At 42.8% G+C, this 19,924-nt stretch overlaps 1 protein-coding gene across 3 annotated transcripts in view; it reads right to left on the bottom strand.

Moving 5' to 3' along the window:
- TBC1D5 (TBC1 domain family member 5) overlaps positions 1–19,924 on the bottom strand; it is a 407,032-nt gene that overhangs the window by 225,368 nt on the left and 161,740 nt on the right. The window lies entirely within an intron of this gene.

Here is a 19,924-nt window from a genome sequence, read left to right as displayed (position 1 = left end):
TTTAAAAAGTTTTGGTCTACTAATCTAATCACTTTATCCAAAAAAGTAGTATGATTTATTTGGCCAGGTCTATCTTTAACATAGTGATTTCTAGTAATCACTTTTCTTTTTATGCACTTTCAAACCTGCTGCTTATCTTTTCAAGGATTTTCTGGCTATTGATACCCTTGCTCTATAGGTACTTCTAAGCACATTTCCCCACTTTTTTTAATGATTGGAACAACAGAAGATCATCAATGTTTATTTTGGGGAAAAAATCAATTCATATAGCTAATTGATTAGAAGTATTATAGTAACAAAAATTGCAGATTTAAGATAGAAACTACATTTGTCCATGTTATTTTCTACTTAAATATGGTCGAGGGGCGGGAGTGAACAAGGATAATCAAACTATATTATTTATTAATTGTAGACTATAATATAAATTTGTAGTTGAAATGAAAATGATTTTTTTTTATTTTTCTCTTTGTAAGTTGCATAGATCTTTATTGTTAAAGTTATAAAAGAAAAGTAATTTGCTTCTAGGATAATCTAAACATTTTGAATTTCAAATTTCTATTTTTTATAAATCAAAATGAAAGGACAAATAATATAACCAGAAGAATATTGTATTCTTTTTGTAAAAAAAAAAGTTAATGTTTGATCATTATTAATCACCATGGTTTCTGCTCTGAAGTAATTCAAGAAAAAAAATCATATACCAATATGTATATTTTTAAAAGGGCACAATCTGTGATCTTAGAGAAGAAAAAAGGGAAAAGGAAAGAAGTTGCTTACATTACAAAGTTGTGAAATGCAATTGCATATTTTTAAAATACCACATACTTTCATTTTAGCATATCTAAAGCTTAATAATTTAATGATTTATTCAGTTTTAATTTATACCTTCAAAACATTCTGAGATGCCACTGGAGATCATAACAGTGGTCCTGGTTAAGTCAAATAATAATTAGAGCTTTCACTTTAAAGATGAGATTATTTTTAATTATTGAGTGAAGTACTTGAGGTACCATACTTATATAATTACACTACTCATTAAATGGTTATTGAAAGCTGAAATGTAATTTTAATGACAGCTACCTATTTTTCTTTGCACACTTTGTAGATGACAGATCAGTCAAGAATACTGGTTTGCTCAAAATTTCTTGCAGCTGCAGTTGAGCTTTCAGGTGTAAAACAATTAAGCTGTGCTTATTTTAAAAGTTTTTTTAAAAAGATGCTCTCTCAATTAAGCGGTATTTTTATAAATGCAGAAATAGCAAGGAAAGTAAATTGGCATCCAAGAAGAATAAGTGGATATTTTTCTTTTCTGTACTGACAGCAGACACAGTATACAATATGATGTATAGAATTCTTGAATTTTAGCCCTTGGAAGAAAACTGCTGGGGGTGGGTGGGTCAAAAGTATGGCAATACTATCTAATACTAACAATTATAAATGCAAAAAGATTCCTGCTGAGCCAGAATTTACTGTAATTTATTTTTATAAACATTTTATAAACATTAGAATACTTTTTAATTGATTTGAAGATCAAAATATAATACAATCGTCTTCTTTCTTTTTGACTGTGAAAATCAAACCAATAGATTTGTTTCATTAACAATATTAAATACAGTATTTTAAAATTATCTGCATAAGGAAAGACAGAATTTAGAAAAAGAGCAATTGCTTTCTTCCTAGTTGAAATCAATTATACCAAATATTTATGAAAACATCTGCTCCATACAATTATACATTTTTAATTCTAGCACTGATAAATTCAGGTGTTTTTTTTCCCTATTTGAAGCACGGCAGTTAAAGAATTAAAAATGGTATGGGTAATATACAACTTGGAAGTTTTATATACCACACATGTGAAATTTCTTTGTCTATAAAACAAATCTCATATTATAGAAATTTGTAAGAAAAAAAAACCTACTGCATTAAGTTAAAACTCACTATGATGAAATACAAAAATAGGAATAAAATGAGATTTTAAATTAAAAGTTAAACTATTAACTTTTGTCTTGTTGTATTATAAAGTACATTCGATTATTTTCAGTTGCTGAAGACAGTATACCTGATACTGCTTCCACATGACAACAGAGGGTGCTACAGAGTTTAACATCAATAAGAATCGATGCCAATAGCTTTCCATTTGGACTTTTTGTATAACACTCTTGCAACTACAGTGTTAAATTCAATTTACACCACCTAAGCTTTAAAAATGATTAAACAGAGCAAGCTTGAAGCAGCATATAGAAACCAAATATAACTTTTTCAGCTCCAGAATTGTGTACTGCATTTTGGATAGTTCTAAAATAATTATTAGGCTACAAAATTCAGAACATCATATTTTTATATTAGATGTAGAAGTTCTTCAAGTAAATGTGTAAATTATATCAACATTTTTAAGGAGAAAATTATCTATACAATAGTCATTGAAAACTTTGGTTGCTTTAGGAAATTTAATTCTTTTTCTCCTATTTGGTAATAATCCCCAGTTGTTTAGGATAAAAATCTTTTAAGCCATTCTATATGAAGTAATACAAACATTTAAATTCTTCATTGAATAACCAATATTAAGTATAAAAGTCTCTCAACTTTATTACTTCCAGAAGCACAGAAATTTAATCCAAATTAATCTGAAATTCAACTCAATTTAATGTAATATTTTTGTCTGTGCAACTAAGGAACAGCTGCTTCTTGGTCCCACTTACCAGAAATGTGACATGATGGGGGCCAATGGCAAGTATTCTTAGTAGCTGGTGAAAAAGGGCGTTGGTCCTTGCCTGAGACATCTATTCTCACAGGGTGGAGATAGCATCCAGTCTGGGTTGACCTTCATCCACTCATTGCAAGGACTGAGTCTGGTAGAGTTGTTAAGCCACACCCTTGTCTCTAGGCAGACCCAGCTTTCGACAAAGAAAATCCAGACCTGATGCATCATCTGTCTCAGGTACAACAGGTGAGAACAGTCCGGTCAAGCGATCTTGAGACAATCCTGTAGTGGTGTCTAACGTAAACGTCAGTCATAGAAGTCAAGTGAACACCAATAAAGCAAAGGTAAAACAGAAAAAATAGAAGAACCAATCCCTGTCTGGGAGGGGTTGGATGCTACCTCCACCCTATGAGAATAGGTGTCTCAGGTAAGGACCAACACCCTTTCTCCATAGTGGTGGAGGTAGCATCCAGTCTGGGACGTACGAAAGCTGGATCTGTCCCTGGGATGGCTTATGACTGGTTCGGTGATGCCTCAGCCCTAACGATGGAATGTAACACCCTGCGGCTGAAGGCTGCATCCGCAGATGCGAAGGACTCCAATTTATAGTTCCTTATAAAGGGTGATGGGATAGCCCAGTGGCCGCCCTACAGATCTCCTGCAGGAAGACCTGTGCCACCCAGGCGGCAGTGCTCCTCGTAGAGTGTGCGGTTAGCTGTCCAGGCACAGGCGTAGACTGGGACTGCTATGCCAAGGAAATACAGGCCCTCAACCATCTACTTATGGTAGAAGCGGTGACTCTCTTGCCCAAGGAAGCCGGCTGGAAGGACACAAAAAGAGCCTCAGATTTTCGAAAAGAAGAGGTCCTTTTCAAATAAACCTTAAGAGGTCTCCTTACGTCCAAGGTGTGCCACTTCTGTTTCAAGGGATGCGTTGGACAGGGGCAGAAGTTAGGCAAAATGGACTCCTGAACTCGATGGAAACAAGAGCACACCTTGCGAATGAAGGAGGGGTCCAGCTATAATACCACATGATTTTGATGGAAAACGCACAGGTCCTCCCTCATCGAAAGTGCCTGTAGTTCTGAAATCCTCCTTGCGGAGGTAATGACCACCAGGAAAGAGACCTTCAAGGTGAGGAATCTGAGAGAAACATCCTGCAGAGGCTCAAAGGGAGCCACTGTCAGAGCTTCGAGAACCTTAGGCAAATCCCAGGAGGATATCTGGGCACCACAGGTGGCTTAAGATTGGAAGCTCCTTTGAGGAAATGGCATACCGTAGGCTGTTGGAATAACGAAGGGGAACCCCCACATGTCAATACTGAACAAATAGCCGCTACCTGCGTCCGGATGGTGTTGGGAGTTAACCTTTTATCCAGGCCATCGTGGAGGAACTTGAGGACATGAGGGATAGTGGCCGTGGGAGGGTTTAATGCAGTGATGGCGAACCTTTTTTGGCTCGCGTGCCACAAGTGGGGGGAGCGCAGGGGGGTCGTGTGCGAACATGCCACACCCATAATACAATGCGCGACCCCCAAGTGCGCATGAGCGCACAACAGGCGCGACCCCCCCATTTTTACATGCTTTTTCACCCTCCCCAGGCTCCAGAGGCTTTATAGGAGCCTGGGGAGGGCGGAAAGAGCCCCCCGCGCCCCCCGGAGGACCTCTGGAGGCTTCAGGGACCGTCCAGAGGCTTCCCTGAAGCCTTCGGAACGCTTAAAAAGGACCCTCTGAGCAAACCGGAAGTGACTTCCGGTTTGCTCGGAGGGTCGTTTTGAGCGCTCCAAAGGCTTCAGGGACGATCCGGAGGCTTCCCTGAAGCCTTAGGAACGCTTAAAATGACCCTCTGAGCAAACCGGAAGTCACTTCCGGTTTGCTCGGAGGGTTGTTTTAAGCGTTCCGAAGGCTTCAGGGACCATCTGGAGGCTTCTCTGATGCATTCGGAGTGCTCAAAACGACCCTACGAGCAAACCGGAAGTGACTTCCGGTTTGCTCAGAGGGTCATTTTAAGCGTTCCGAAGGCTTCAGGGAAGCCTCTGGATGGTCCTTGAAGCCTCCGGAGGGCCTCCGGAGGGCGGGGAGGTTCTTTTCGACCTCCCCAGGCTCCTATAAAGCCTCTAGAGCCTGGGGAAGGCGAAAAAAATGGCTTTTAATAACGGTGAAGTCAGCTGGCCAGCAGCCGCATGCGCACTGGCCAGCTGACAGGGCAGCGCCTCGCGTGCCCTGACAAATGGCTCTGCATGCCACCTTGGCACGCGTGCCATAGGTTCGCCATCACTGGTCTAATGTCTTACCGGAACACCAGAAGCAGAATGATCGCCAGGTGGAATCGTTGATTCGTTCGAAGAATGGCTGCCTAGCAGTCTGAATCGTCTTTATGACTCTGGAGGAGAAGTTGTCCCCCCCCCTAGGACGCTCCGCTCAAATGCCAGGCAGTCAATTGGAACCACTGAGGATCCGGATGGTCCAGTGACTCCTGGCTGAGGGAGATCTTGTCCCGAGGGATCCTCCAGGGTCGATCCACCGAAAGAGTCTGCAGGTCGGCAAACCAAGTCCTGCGTAGCCAGTGGGGTGCGACCAACACGATCTCGGCCCTCTCCCCAATGATCTTCTGGATGACTTGTGGCAGAAGAGGCAGCGGGGGAAAGGCATATAGTAGGCCGGGTGGCCAATTGCAGCATAGAGTGTCCACCCCCTCCGACCGCTGTGCTGGGAACCGAGAGTAGAACGCAGGAGCTGTGTGTTGTTGGGGGTGGCAAAGAGATTGATCACGGGCATGCCAAATCGGTCCACAATGTCCTGGAAGATCGATGGATGCAGGCGCCATTCGGCATTGTCCACAACCTCGCCACTAAGCCAGTCTGCCTGCACATTCGCTACCCCCGAGATGTGCTCCGCAGTCAGAGAAAGCAAGTTTCTCTCGGCCCAAAGTCCTAGTTTCATGGCCTCGTCCATGAGGAAGCGAGACTTGGTCCCCCCCTGGCGGCTTATGTGCGCCTTGGCTGACACATTGTCCGTTATCACAAGAACATGTTTGCCCGCCACTAATGGGAGGAAGTGGTGGATGGCCGGGTGGACAGCCCTCAACTCCAACCAGTTGATATTGTGGGTGCGGTCCACCTGGTCCCACTGACCCTGGCTATTTGTGCTTAGAGGTGGGCCCCCAGCCGAATAGCCTGGCGTTCATGGTGACAGTCAATAAATTCTGGTCTTTGAATTGTTGACCCTTGGTGATGGCCTGGGACGTCCACCACATGAGGGAGCAAGAGAACTCTGCCGGGATGCAAACCTTGGCCAATGAACACTTTAAGAGTCTCCTCTGAAAAAGGCAAGAGGAACCATTGGAGGTATCTAGAATGTAACCGTGCCCAAGGAACAATCCTAATTAATGTTGTACGCCGCCCTGAGTCCTTTTGGAGAAGGGCGGCATATAAATCCAAATAAACCAAACCAAACCAAACCAAACCAAACCTAATGGCCGACACTATGGTACCCAGTAACTTTGAGAGAAAAGCCAAGGAACATCTGCGGTCCCTGGCTGCCTGACCCGTTAGGGCCCTGATGGATTCCTGTCACTCATGCAACAGGAATACCCTGCAATCCACAGTATTGATCAATGCCCCAAGATGCACCAACCTAGTAGTTGAGTGGAGACGACTCTTGGGTATGTTAATCGAAAACCCATGGTCCTGAAGGGCCTGCATGGTGGTTGCAAAATCCCTCCGTGTCTGCCTAGGTGATGAGGATTGAATGAGGATGTCATCTAAATAGGCGTGTAATATAATGGGCACCTCTCGCAGTGCAGCGACCAAAGCCGCTAACACCTTTGTAAATACCTGAGGTGCCGAGGAAAGTCCAAAGGGTAGTGCTGTGAATTGGAAGTGATGACCTAGTAGGAAAACCGTAGAAACTGCCTATGTTGTGGCCAAATGGTAACATGGAGGTAAGCCTCCGTTAAATCAATTGAAGTTAAGAAATCACTATGTCTAATGGCACCCAAAATGGTCTGCAAAGAATGCATCTTGAAACGTTTATAACAAATGAACTTGTTTAATTTCTTAAGATAAAGGATGGCTCTCCAGCCCCTCGAGGCCTTGGGAATAACAAAGAGTATTGAATAGAATCCCTGCCCGCATTCGTCCGCCTGTACTAGTTGTACGGCCCATATATCCAAGAGATGTTGAATCGCCTCCTGCATGAGACGTTGACGAGCTGGATTGGATGATACTGGACAGGTCCTGAAGAGCCTAGGGGAGTTGGAGATAAACTCACGGGTAAGCCCTGCTCTAACAGTTGATCTAACCCATGCATCGGAGGTGATGTTATCCCATAGATCAGCAAAGTGGGCTAATCTACCTCCGATGGGAAAACTGGTCCCTGGAATGTTAGTTCCGGCAGTAAAAAGTCCCCCGCCTCTGAAAAAGGGATGTTTGGAGGACTTTCCCCACTGATAACGATCAGATTGGCCCCTCTGCCTAGAGTTGTAACTTCCCTGCTACCTATATCCCATAGTCCGGCCCCCGAAAGGACGAGCCAAAGTCCTGCCCTCAAAAGGAAGGACATCTGGGATAGGGAGCCGGTGAGTTGAAGCCCTTCTTCGGCACTGTAGGGAGGACCTTCCTCTTTTCCTTGTTCTCCACAAGAAATGGATCCAAGGCATCCCCAAATAGAGAGCTGCCCTTGAAGGGGGCAGAGGCCAAACGCCATTTGTGGCGCACATCAGCCTGCACTGCCAGAGCCACAACAGTCTGTGGGATGCCACCGAGGCCGCCATGGCTTTGGAGGTGAACCTGGTCTATGTCAGCGTAGCATTCAACCTGAATTGGACCACCGCCACCACTTTCGTGATGTCTTGGTGTGCCCATATATCAGCAATGGGGATGCGCTGTTGCAGGTCTTGGAGCCAGAAACAGGTGAAGAATGAAGCCGTAGTTGACCGCCAAAGCTGGTAACCCCGCTGCAATGTGAGGTCTGCCTTCTTTTCTTCAGGCTTCAGGACATCTTCTGGAGCCCCCGGCATATTAGCTGGCGTATAGAGAGCAATCATGGGGGCATCTATGGTGGGAATAGATAGAAACTGCGCCAACTCGTTATCAACATTGAATTACTTCTTATCTGAGGCAGAGGGACTTGGCCCAGATGTAGGAGCCGCCCGCTGGTGCTGGACTAGGTCCACAAATATTTTAGGCATTGGCACCATTTCAGATGGAGGAGCCTGCTCTGAAAAGATGGTTTCTGCACAAACTGTCACCGGTCGAGGGGTGGCAGCTGCCGGTTGAGATCCAAATTTTGAGGCCATTTTGGCCTTATACAATAAGGACTGAAAGAGGGCTGGAGGAAAGAGGCCAGAAAAGGCCTTTTGCTCAGTGACCCTGCTCTCATCCTCAGACAGCTCAGCCTCTTTAATTTCACCTTCCTCTGATTCAGAGGAGTGGTCTTGATCCTCCTGCTTAGGAACCGCAGGGCCTACGGTTGGAATGGGCCCTGGAGGTGCTTTGACTATGCTATCCAGTTGCTTTTGAGACTGGCCCTGTTTGTTGCAATACCCTGTGATATAGCACTGGTTATGATATTTTGAAAACTGTCCATACACAGGGGATTTGGCTGGTCAAGGTGTATGGCAGTTGAAGTAGATGGAATTGCATCCATCCTCTGTACAGTGGGTGGCAGTATGTCACCCCTGACTGGTAGGGAGGCCTGAGAATCCTGAGCCGGTCCCCAAATGCTTGAGACATCAATGGGAAATAGGGGATTAAGGGAAGGCACTCTACTCTGTCTATCCCCAGGAGAAAGCAGCAAGGACAATTGGCCCTGGACCTGCTATGGCCTGTCAGAGGCATGGGTGAAAGATCCCTTCTTATTGGCTGCCTTTTTATATATGTGTTCCAGCGCTTTGTCTTTCTGTTTCTCATAGCGCAAACTGGTCTTAGAAGATCTTTTAGATTTAATAGCCTTTACAGAGGATTTCAAGGTTTTCTTTAGAGCCTTGCCAGACCCTGCGGTGTCAGATGTGAAAGGCTGAAGTGGTGATTGAGGCACAGAGACCCCTTCACTTGCCTGGGGGTTAACTGCCTCCCCAGAGAGCTCTGTTGTTGCCGTGGGTGGCTCTGATACAATAGTGGCCGCCATTTTGGTTAATTGCCAGGAGTGCCGTAAAATAGCGATTTGCCCCTTTTTAAATTGATTCGGAGACCAGGCAGCGAGAAAACGGCCGTTCCTTAACGCTGCTCACACCAGTCTCTTTATCAGTGTTCTGATCGCTGTCAGCAGCTCCTTGATCACTTTAAGCCGTTCAGGTTGCTCCGCAGCAGCCAAAAGGCTTGAAATGTAAAGTTAACTGCCTGAGCTGCTGCGGTTCACTGCTCGATTGTTTGACAGGAGCGGCGGAATGTGGTCCCGATGGGGAGTCTGACAGCAGGCAATTAAAGGAAGATGACTGGTGAACCCAGCGATAACAAGAGTCGAGGCGGCAAGAGAAGCGGCTCACAATCAATGAACGCAGGGCAGTCCAAACTCTTCAGCCTTCACAACAGCCTTTGTGCCCTGAGAGGGCTTAGAGACTTAACCCCACAATACTCTCTGTCCCTGCAAGGGGCTTCAGACAGTGAGAGCCATAGTGAATCACAAGACCAATCCGATGCAATTTTGTTGAAAATACTCACAATCTTAATTCAAATGACAAGAAATATTTTTTGAAGACCGGAGAGAGATAGACGCATCCATCCTCATTGAGGGACTGAGTCGGAATCTGGGTCTGCCTAGCAACAAGGGCGTGGCTTAACAACTGTACCAGACTCAATCCTTGCAATGAGTGGATGAAGGTCAACCCAGACTGGATGCTACCTCCACCACTATGGAGAACTGTTCACCAAAACTGTTCTTCTAGAGGGCTTTTGGTGACTGACAGCTTCTAAATTTGGTCATTATATTATTTTGTATTTTAATGTTATCTTGCTTTTAGCACTTATCTTCTCTAAGCCATGTTCATCTGGTTTCAGGCAGTTCAGTAATTGTGATAAATAAAGTTCTATATTTACCAACCATTTGTTTAGCAATTGTTTGAAGTTGCAAAAGTGCTGAACAAGTGTTAATTATCACCAGTCATCAAAGTTCTGGTTGCCGCACAACCCCATGGTCACATGATATTGGCACTTAGCAAGTAGTTACATGCGGATGCAGTGTCTTCATTCACAATTATTACTATTCCTTGTCAGCGTCCCACAAGTAAAATCAATGAGCAAACCAGCAGTGAAGCTTGGATAAATATCCCCATGGCCTGAAATTATTCTCATGTGTCTCTACAACCACCTGTGCACTTCCCTCACCTGGCATCAGCCACCCATAAGCCAAAAATCACACATACATGCCACTTACTTGCCTGTCAGCCTGCTTGCGAGCTGCTGGGATTTTCAACTCCCTGTTGGCTTACTAACTAACTTTGGTTGTTGAAAGTTGGCAGGAAGTTGCAAGGAGGTCCTTGCCTAATGACCCCTAATTTTTGTTTAACAATGGCAATGGGGCCTGCTGAGTTAGCCACTGCTAAGTGATGCAGTCCTGTGATGTTTTGCTTTATGACTGTATCACTTAGCAATAGAAACCCTGGTCACAATTACTAGAGTTAAAATATACCTGTAATATCCAGAATCAATGTTTTTTTTTCTTCTGTTTTTCAGAGTAAAAAGTGAAAAACAGAAGAAAAAAACATTGATTCTTCTACCTTTCCTTTATTTTGTACTAATTATTTGAATTACAATATTTGTACTAATTATTGGAATTACAATATTTAATTGTACTTGGAAAAACCACAAAAATTTCATGATTATTCTGGGTTATTGTGATGGTTTTTAAAATGTCAGTTACCAGAAGATTCTATACTTTAGCACAATTAAAATAATCCATATTAAAGTATAATTGCTTAGCCCATTACTTGCTTTAGATCTACTTGTCTCTATATCCAACATAGGAAAATTAATCAATTAATTAATTGCATATGGCTGCCAAACTTACTCAAGGTGACTCCAGAGAAGGCTCAGTACAAAAACCAATAAATCCTATTCCTCTGGCAATAATCAGACTAGCCACTTGATGGGCTCCATATCACTCTGGGACCCCCAGGCTTGTTGGCAGAATTATGTTTTCAGGGCATTGCGAGTATAAAAGTGAGGGCCAATCTTAGCTCTGCAGGGACCCACTATGGAGAAGGCCCTTCTTATTGGTCCCATTAGATTAGGGGTCACTAAACTATGGCTCGTGAGCTGCATCGGGTTCTCAGGAAGGTACCTTCCAGCCAGCCATCTCCTCACTTCTGAATGATTCTGCCCTGATTGATCTAGTTACCTTCTCTGCTTCCCTCCACAAAAGATCACCACCTGAGATCATCTTTCCCCCTCTCCTCTTAGGCAAAAAGAAGAGGATGCCACAGTGGCACGCAGAGGCCTCTCTGCTGGCATGTGAGCCATTGCCCCGACTGAGCTCCACCGCGCATGCACACATGCTTCCTGCTGGCCAGCTGATTTTGGGGTTTCTGCAGCGTGTGTTGTTTAATCAAAATGCAGTTAAAGCACTATACAAGCCATCAAGAATATAGCTATATACACCCAACAGGAACAGGAAGTGCCACATACAGGAACAGATAGAGGTAAATCCTAGAGAGGCAGAAAGTACATCACTGAACAATGGAGATAAATGCTAGAGAGGAATAAAGCTGCATACAAGGCAGACATAACACCTGTAACAGCATGCACAGGGGCGGGGGACACACCCATCCTCCCTATTTGGTTCCAAGAGGCTTCAGGGAGGCCTGCTAGGCCCAAAACAGGGTGTGGGAGCTCACATGTGCATGTGTGGGGCTGGGGATCACATACGTGTGTGTGTGTCACACACATATTGTATTATGGGTGTGGGCACGCACATGCATGTCATCATGCACACACAGACACGCTTTCAGCATGCGAGGACAAAATGGTCACTGAACTAGGGCCCAAGATATAATTGTGCAAAAGCCTTACTGCCAGTTTTTCATCCAGTAGGAGTCAAGAATCCAAAAGGACTATTAACTGCATATTAGTTCTGTTTGGGGGAGTGTAATCCAATTCAGGATCCACAGATGGAGAGTTCTCAGAGTGTTGGGAAATCTTAAACTCACAGCTACTTGCTGGATTTGAGATCAAGCCTGTTTTTGCTAATCATGCTCCTACACTCTCCAGATACTGGGCAAAATGGCATTCCTTGGTTGGAACAATATACAACTATGTGTATTGGCATACTGATGACACCTAGCTCCATACTGATAAATGACTCAATAGATTCACGTAGATGTAAAATGAGAGAATAGACCTGTTGGGAACGCAACAAACCAGGAACTCTGGGGTAGACCTGTCACCCTACCAACTCTGACTGGAATTGACTATGGAAGAAGTCAATCCTACTTCCTATCCTAAATCTTACAGCTGATCTAAATGGATACGATGATTGACGTACCACTTATAGAAAGCCGCACAAAGATACAGAAGGCTAGTATTATTTCCATCCAATTTCTGCCTGAATAATTTAAGATTTCATTCATATACTCTTGCAGCTCAATTTGAAACAAAGCTCACCTAACAAGGCAGGCCTGTAATCAACCTTGTTGCAGGAAAGATACGGAAAATAAAAGGCAGCAGGGAATGGAGGAAGGTGTGAGGAATAAACTCAGTATTATTATTTTGAACAAGCCCAACTTGATTGATCCAATCCTTTTATCTTCCCAAAACAGAACACAAAAATACAACAATTTGCTTGACCAAACTGATACAGGTATCCAATTAATAAATAATACGTTAATAAAAGAGATTTAACAAAGTATATTTTACTTTCAGAAAAAAAGTATTATTCTACAATTCCAACTCCATTTCATGATCTCAGCTAAAGGAGTGTATAATTGACCACTGTTTTAAATATTAAAAGAATTTATATTTGCATGGTGCTGGAAATGTGATTTCTAACTTCACTCCTACATTTCACATAAAATATTATTATATTTATGTGATAATATTGCATTTTATTCATTAGTATTTAATATCTATTCTGGTAAAATACTAGACTATATATATGACCATAAACTACTTCCTGTAAAAATCTCTTGTGCTAAATGTCCAAACCTCTTCTAGCTATTTAAAGTAATTGTTTAGAAAAAGGCATAGCTTTATTGCCCCTCCCCTCTCAAGCAATGTAGATGTGAAAATGAAGATCTGGGACCCCTGAATCACAGCCTTAATTTATAACTACTGAAATAAGAACAGCTAAACTGGTAAAATAATAGCGATAAGTGAAGAACAGGGTTTATATAACAGTATCTAAAATTAAGACGCTGCTGTAATATTTTACACTTAGAACAATCTACATGCTATTAAGATAAATTCCATCACAATTCCACATTTTAAAAGATAACAATATCCACTGCAGTTATATATCCATTGAATATTTTAAAAGATGCAAATATTGTCCAAATTAGATTTCTGTATGGATAATTTGTTAGTATCTTTGCAAATATTATTGCGTAACTCTTCATACCAGCAACACAGCATAACCTGATGCTTATTCATCCGGAGGTAAAGCCCCCTGTGTTCAGTAGACTAGATACAAACAGTGTGATATGCGCTTTATCGATCTCACTAATAATGAATAAATGAATTCCTTCATTAATTCAAAATTTATATTACTGCCTACAGTATATCATATGATGACTCTAGACAGCTCACAATAATCCATAAAATCCATAGTTAAAAACAGTGGTGGGTTCCGGATCCCGGTGCAACTGGTACGGTGCAATGGGGCCCGGTGTCCTCCACATGAATGTGTGCAGCATGTGCATGCATCCTTGCCTCCTGCAATGCTCCGCGATGCCTCTACAATGCTCCAGCTGCTCGGCGGAGCATCGAGCAGGCGCCGTATGCTCTGTGCGCAGAAGACCCGAAGAGCTCAAATTCAGGTAAGGACAGTGGGCAGGCCCTCCGGAGCACCGTACCGGAATGGTACCCAGTGCTCATGGCAGCACCGGTATGCCCGTACTGGGGTGCACCGTTTGTAACCCACCACTGGTTAAAAATGAAATACTTTTCCTGCCAAGCCCCAAACTAAACTTCCCTACAGCTCAAACCCTATTCCAGCCCAATGCTTTGAGAAACAGCCAAGTTTTCATAGCTTTCCAGAGGACAAAATAGTAGGAATCTCAGGTAGAAGGCTGTTCTGAAGAATTGGGGCAGACACTAAAAATGTAAACTTCTGAGATCCAATTTTGTTGTAGATATGATGTACAATGACAATAAAGGCTACACTAGCCTGTCAAATGGCAACCTCTAAGATAGGAAATATGGAGCACACAAATCTTGTCTAGTAGAATAGGTTGGACAGATAATCTTTGGCTGAGAACTTGGAAAGGAAGAGTGGTCTCTTCGATGGCCAAGAAATAGTACTGATACTACAAATATCTATCATTCAACAAATGCCAGCAACAGATTTTGGAAGTTTTAAGAGACTATTCAATCAAGATGGCTCTGGACCTATGAAGCAACGGCAAGGTAGCTGTTCTGATTTCTTTACATTTGTCATCTTTGGTAATGTGATTAGTTTTTGATTGAAAGGATTTGTTTATTTGAAAGTCAGTTTAAAATTGCATGAATTAAAAGCCCTAGCCTTCTGCAAATATTAATTGCATGTGAATCAATGCTGTTAATATAGATGTACACTAAGTGCAAATTATGAAAAAAAATATCCATCCAAAAAACCCCATATTTATATTGCATAACAGCCTCCAAACACTTCAAACAATAAAAATCAACAACTTCATTGCTCAGTCAATTCTAGTATCATGATAATTAATAAATAGCAGGAAGTATATACAGCATTCTGGGAAGTTGCAGCACAATGCTTTTTTATATCTTATTTTTTTGTTTATTTTTTGCCACAAAAGCTATGTTGCTTTCGAAGTTTCCCTGCATAATTTCAAAAATAATGGAATAGCTCTGTCTGCAAGAGGAAAAAACCCCGCTGTTTATTATTTAAATTAACCGATGTGGTCATTCTGTACTGAAAGTTGCTTCGCTAGAAATGTGTCCTTGCTCCAATTATTCTACTACTCCAAAAATTAGTTCTCAATGTGTGCCCTGACAGAGAAAACAACTGAATACTTTGACTATGAGTAGGCACCATACAAGCCTCTATGGCAGAAGGCATTATTGGTTCACTCTATTACAGTTCTTTCCTATTTTAAAGAATGGCAAGACACATTGTTGTGTGGTAGCGTGATCAAACTTGATCAAAAGCTAGAATATAATTAAAGGGATTCATTGAGTGCTAGAAAAATTCCCGTCCATGAATTCCAGACATAGATTAAATCAAAGATTTTTAATATTCTAGGCAAGATGCAAGACTGTACCTTTTAAAAGTTTTACTGTGTAGCTTTCACAGTAGCATATTCAAAAGAATGTGAAACAATGAACTCCTCGCTGCTGCCTAATTGCTCTGTTGTGGGAGGCTACAGGCTAAACACTCAATTGAATATTACCACCCAACTGTTTTCCTAATTACAAATCATTACACTGAGAAGATTTTATAGTTAAGATAGAAAGAAAATATATGTGAAAACAACTCAAAATATTGCTAAATAGTTAGAAATTAAGCATAGGGTCAGAGAAATTCTAAATAGCTATTCAGTTAGAATGAAAGCAGAAGTCATCACAACCATCATAAAGTTATACTATATGTTGTTTAGCTCCACAATAAAATAACTTCACAAATACCAAAATGTAAATATCTGTCAGGGCCTCACCTGAGGAATATTCCTAATAGTATGGCAGGTGATGTGATTTTACTGAGCTCTTTGCAACAGTTAAATCAGGCTTTGATACAGGACCTGGAATACAATACATCCTCACTAGGCTAGAGCTGTTTCTCCTAGATCAGTGATGGCGAACCTTTTTCTCCTCGGGTGCCAAAAGCACATACGTGCGCGCTATCACACGAACTCGAGTGCCCACCCACATAACTTAATGTCCCCCCTCACCTGTGTGGACCATGCATTTTTGCACAAGGCTTCCTCGCCACTCCCTGCTTTGGCTGCTTCCCCTTGGATAACACCCAGTGAGGGGAGAAGTTGCTCTGCCACTAACGGGCAGAGATTGGGGTGGGGGGGATGCTCAAGTGTGCTCCTGTGTCAAAAAACCTTCCCTTATCATTCTCCTGTGTAAAGATTGGGCCCTTTTTACAATGGCAGATGTGAGTCCAGTTGCTAAATTCTCCCCTTCTATTAAAGAGGATCCTGGGCACTACAGTCAATAGACAAATGAGGAAGGGAGCTGCTGGCACAGGGGAAAGAAAAGCGGCAAGAAAAGAAGAAAAAGCAGCTTTTTTCCCTCAAGGTGGCTGCTCTGTTTCCCCCCATCCCCCGTGCTAGCACAGAGGATCCTGCCTGGTCACTGCAATCCAAAGGGAAATGAGGAAGAGAGCTATCTGCATGAGGGAAAGACAAGCAGCAAGGAAATAAGGAAAAGCAGCTTTTTTTCCTTCAAGGTGGCTGCTCTGTTGCCCTTTTCTCCATTTCAGCACCACTCCATGGAGCCTGCCCCACCCCCCATCGCCCAGGTCCTCGCTTCTCCCAAGCATTTCTTTGCCTATTTAATTTCCCCTCCGTGGCATTTTTCCATCGTGTTTCTTGCCGTTTTGGACAGGAAAACAAAGTTTGTGGGACTAAAAAAAAACCCTTTCAATCAATCAATTCCAACTTTGCGAGATCTCTTCCCCCCCCCCCAAGTTGTAATTGATTGAAGTTTTTTTTTAGTCCCACAAACTTTGTTTCTCTGCACACGATGGCAAGAAACGAGCTGGAAATCAGGTAGGCAAAGAAGTGTTTGGGAGAAACAAGGACATGGGCGATGGGGGGTGGGGCAACCTCGATGCCATAGCACTAAAATGGAGAAAAGGGCAACAGCAGCCACGTTGAGTGAAAGAAACCTCTTTTCTTCTTTCCTTGCTGCTTGTCTTTCCCCCGTGCTAGCAGCTCTCTCCTCATTTCCCTTTGGATTCCAGCAATCGGGCAGGATCCTTTTTAGTAGCAGGGGGGAGGGGGGAACAGAGCAGCCAGCACGAGTGAAAGAAGCCTCTTTCCTTGCCGCTTGTCTTTCCCCCGTGCTAGCAGCTCTCTCATTTCCCTTTGGATTCCAGCGATCGGGCAGGATCATTTTTAGTAGCAGGGGGGAGGGGGGAACAGAGCAGCCAGCACGAGTGAAAGAAGCCTCTTTTCTTGCTGCTTGTCTTTCCCCCGTTCCGGCAGCTCTCTCCTCATTTCTGGTTTGCCTTGGGCTGTTTTTCGCCCTTTGGAGGCTTCAGGGAATCCTCTGGAGATTAAAAAAAAACTATCGAAAATCAGCTGGCCAGTGGGTGCATGCGCACTGGAGCTGACAGGGCAATGCCTCGCGTGCCCTCAGAAATGGTTCCGCGTGCCACCTGTGGTACGCGTGCCATAGGTTCGCCATCACGGTCCTAGATGCTGAATAGAAACCACCAAAATGAACGTAAGAATACATAGAGGCAGATGAATAATATTTTAGCCAAATCAGACTTGAAGCTGAGTTGATGGAAGATTTCTATACATTTGGAGGACCTTCTCACTAAATAAAGCTTAATGAACATCATCAAAGTAAGTTCAGAGTAGTTACTGCCTTCAGTATAAAACTTTCTGTTTGCAATGTAAATATAAATAATACCGAAAATGAAATCTTTTCAGATGAAGATTCATTTGTCATCTCATTTTTATACCATACCATGGAAATTTAACTCTTTTCAAGCCTGTTGTCTTCTCCATCATAGTGGTGACTTTGAAAATAATATGGAAAAAAAGGTTAACAATCTCCAAGCAGCTATTCAGCAATCTATGCAGGGACAATGAAAAATTGAGAAATCTGATTAATTGCCCCTCCAATACAACCATAAAACAAAGGTAACATTCCCAAGGAAATGTAGGTGCTTTTACAGAATGCTGGTTTCCGTCCTTTTTGCAGAAAACTGTGCTGGAATTTCAATTTAACTACAAGTAAAATATTGCTGTCTGCATCCTCCCAGAAAATTCCATGGAGAAGGTTTCAGAAATTCCAGAATACAAGTTGTCTCTGGAAGCATCCCAATAATGTTATGCTGGTCTTTCCACCAGTATTATAAAATAGTCTCATGACAATAAACATCAGCCAAATATTTAGTCTGGATTTGATATTTTTATCCACCTATCACGTATAAGGAGACAAGCAGATATTGTTTTTGATGTTATTAAAGCTGTTGTTGTAGGATGTAAGCTGTTAGAAGTAATTGCTGCCTTTTGCAATTTATTGATGGTGATTCTATCAATGCCTGTGGTATTCAAGATTTTCTATAGTTGTTTTGAGATTGCATCTAAGACACCTGTTTTCTTCTCAATTTGTTGGCCTTTATATTTTGTTATTTTCTCCATTTCTTTTCTCTTCTTTTCTGCTGTCTCCTGGTAGCACAATGTCCACTGTCCAGACATTTTCATCTTTCTTATTGACAATTGATAATAGTATGTTATGTGCATGTCAGAGCACTTTATCTTTTTCCCTTTCTATTAATTTGTCTGTTTTGTGGTCCCACCAATTTTTGCTTGTAGACAAAAAGTAGTAGTATTTCTTGCAGGTTTTCCAATGCTCCAATTCATACTTCGTCATGCCTGTAGTCGTGTAGTCAGCCTGTGCAATTGTGTTGCAGCAGCTAAGTAGGCGGTCCACTGATTTCTCAGCTTCATTGTAGAGGTAGCATTTGCTATCTGTTGCTATCTTCTCAATTCTGGTTTGTATTCTTTTGTTCTAAAGACTTGATTTGGTGCAGCCAAAATTAGCTCCTCTGTTTCCTTCTTCCACTTTTCTGCTCTTAGCCATTGCCAGGTCTTGTAATTATCTGCTTTATTTGTGAGTCCTTCCCAAGGACCTGGAATAAGGTGTTGTTTGATGATCTTGAGAGATATTTTAATTGTGGTTTGTCACACAGTCAGCCACATATTTAGACTGCATTTGGCATTATTAGCCATCTATCAAGTCCTTCCCAAGGATCTGAGATATGCAGATGTTATTGTCTAATGGTGTTAAAGATATCACTGTAGGCTGTAAGTTGTTCTAAGTAAAGATACTTTTGCAATTGACTTAGGATGATTGTGGTTTATCATACATTCAGCCAGATATTCAGATTGGATTTGGCATTTTTGTCTATATATCAAGTTCTTTCCAAGAACCCAGGACAGGCAGATGTGGATGTTTGATGGTGTTATAGATATCATTGCAGGAAGTAAGATATTCCAAATAAAGCTGCCTTTACTTTACTATCAAACCTTTACTATTGAGGTTCCGGTTCCGGCTGCGGAGGGCAACGGGCAAGCTTTGCTCGCCCCGCACTCCTGGTGGGCTCCCCTTTGATCGGGGGGGGCACAGGATGCCTTGGAGGGCTCCTGCCGAGGGGGCGGCGTAGCGGGGGACACCCTGTGTTGGCGGCGGCCGGGGGGGGCTCCCCGCATCGCCCTAGACATCAGGAGGCAAGAGGGGAGGCGCTGCGGCGTCTTCGCCTTGAGGCAGCTGGACAAACTGAAGATTTGAAGGACGCAGTTGCAATGCGGTGAGATGGAGATTCCCCCTGTTCCCTTTCATGAGTGAAGGAAAATAAAAAGACTGTCAGCCTTTTAAAAAAACTTTCAACCTGTTCCTGGGAAGTGTGATTTGGAGGGAGGGGGATTTCCCCCCCCCTTGGACAAGCGGCTTTAAACTGTTCTGCTCTCTGCCCCCAGAGGAGGGGGGGGGAGCCCGGAATGAAATCACGCTCATAGCAAACACAGATTTTTTTTACTGTAATTGTGAAAATGAGGTGATGATCTGTTTCCTTCTGAAAACTTTGAAAACTTTTGGTTTGTTGCTCTCTGATCCCGGAGCTGGCAGGGCAAGATGGCACACTTCCGTCATCTTCATGTACTTTGAAATTTGACTCCACCCACAGAAACTGCTGGCATTGGTCTTTGTCTCCGTGACACTCAGAGAAATCTCTTGTTACATTTTACCCTGGACTTGGAACAAAGGATTTTATTGCTTTATTGCCTGGAACTAGAATTGAGAAGAGGTCCTTATCTGTCTGGACTTCCTGCCTCGCGATCTCTCTTGGCTATCCACCTTCCCAATTGTTTCCTCTCTGTATTGACATTG

Source organism: Natrix helvetica (genome assembly GCF_964273705.1).
Source record: "Natrix helvetica genome assembly, chromosome: Z".
Taxonomy (NCBI): domain Eukaryota; kingdom Metazoa; phylum Chordata; class Lepidosauria; order Squamata; family Natricidae; genus Natrix; species Natrix helvetica.
The sequence above is the reverse complement of the archived record's forward strand: the minus strand, read 5'-3'. Positions and strand labels throughout refer to the sequence as shown.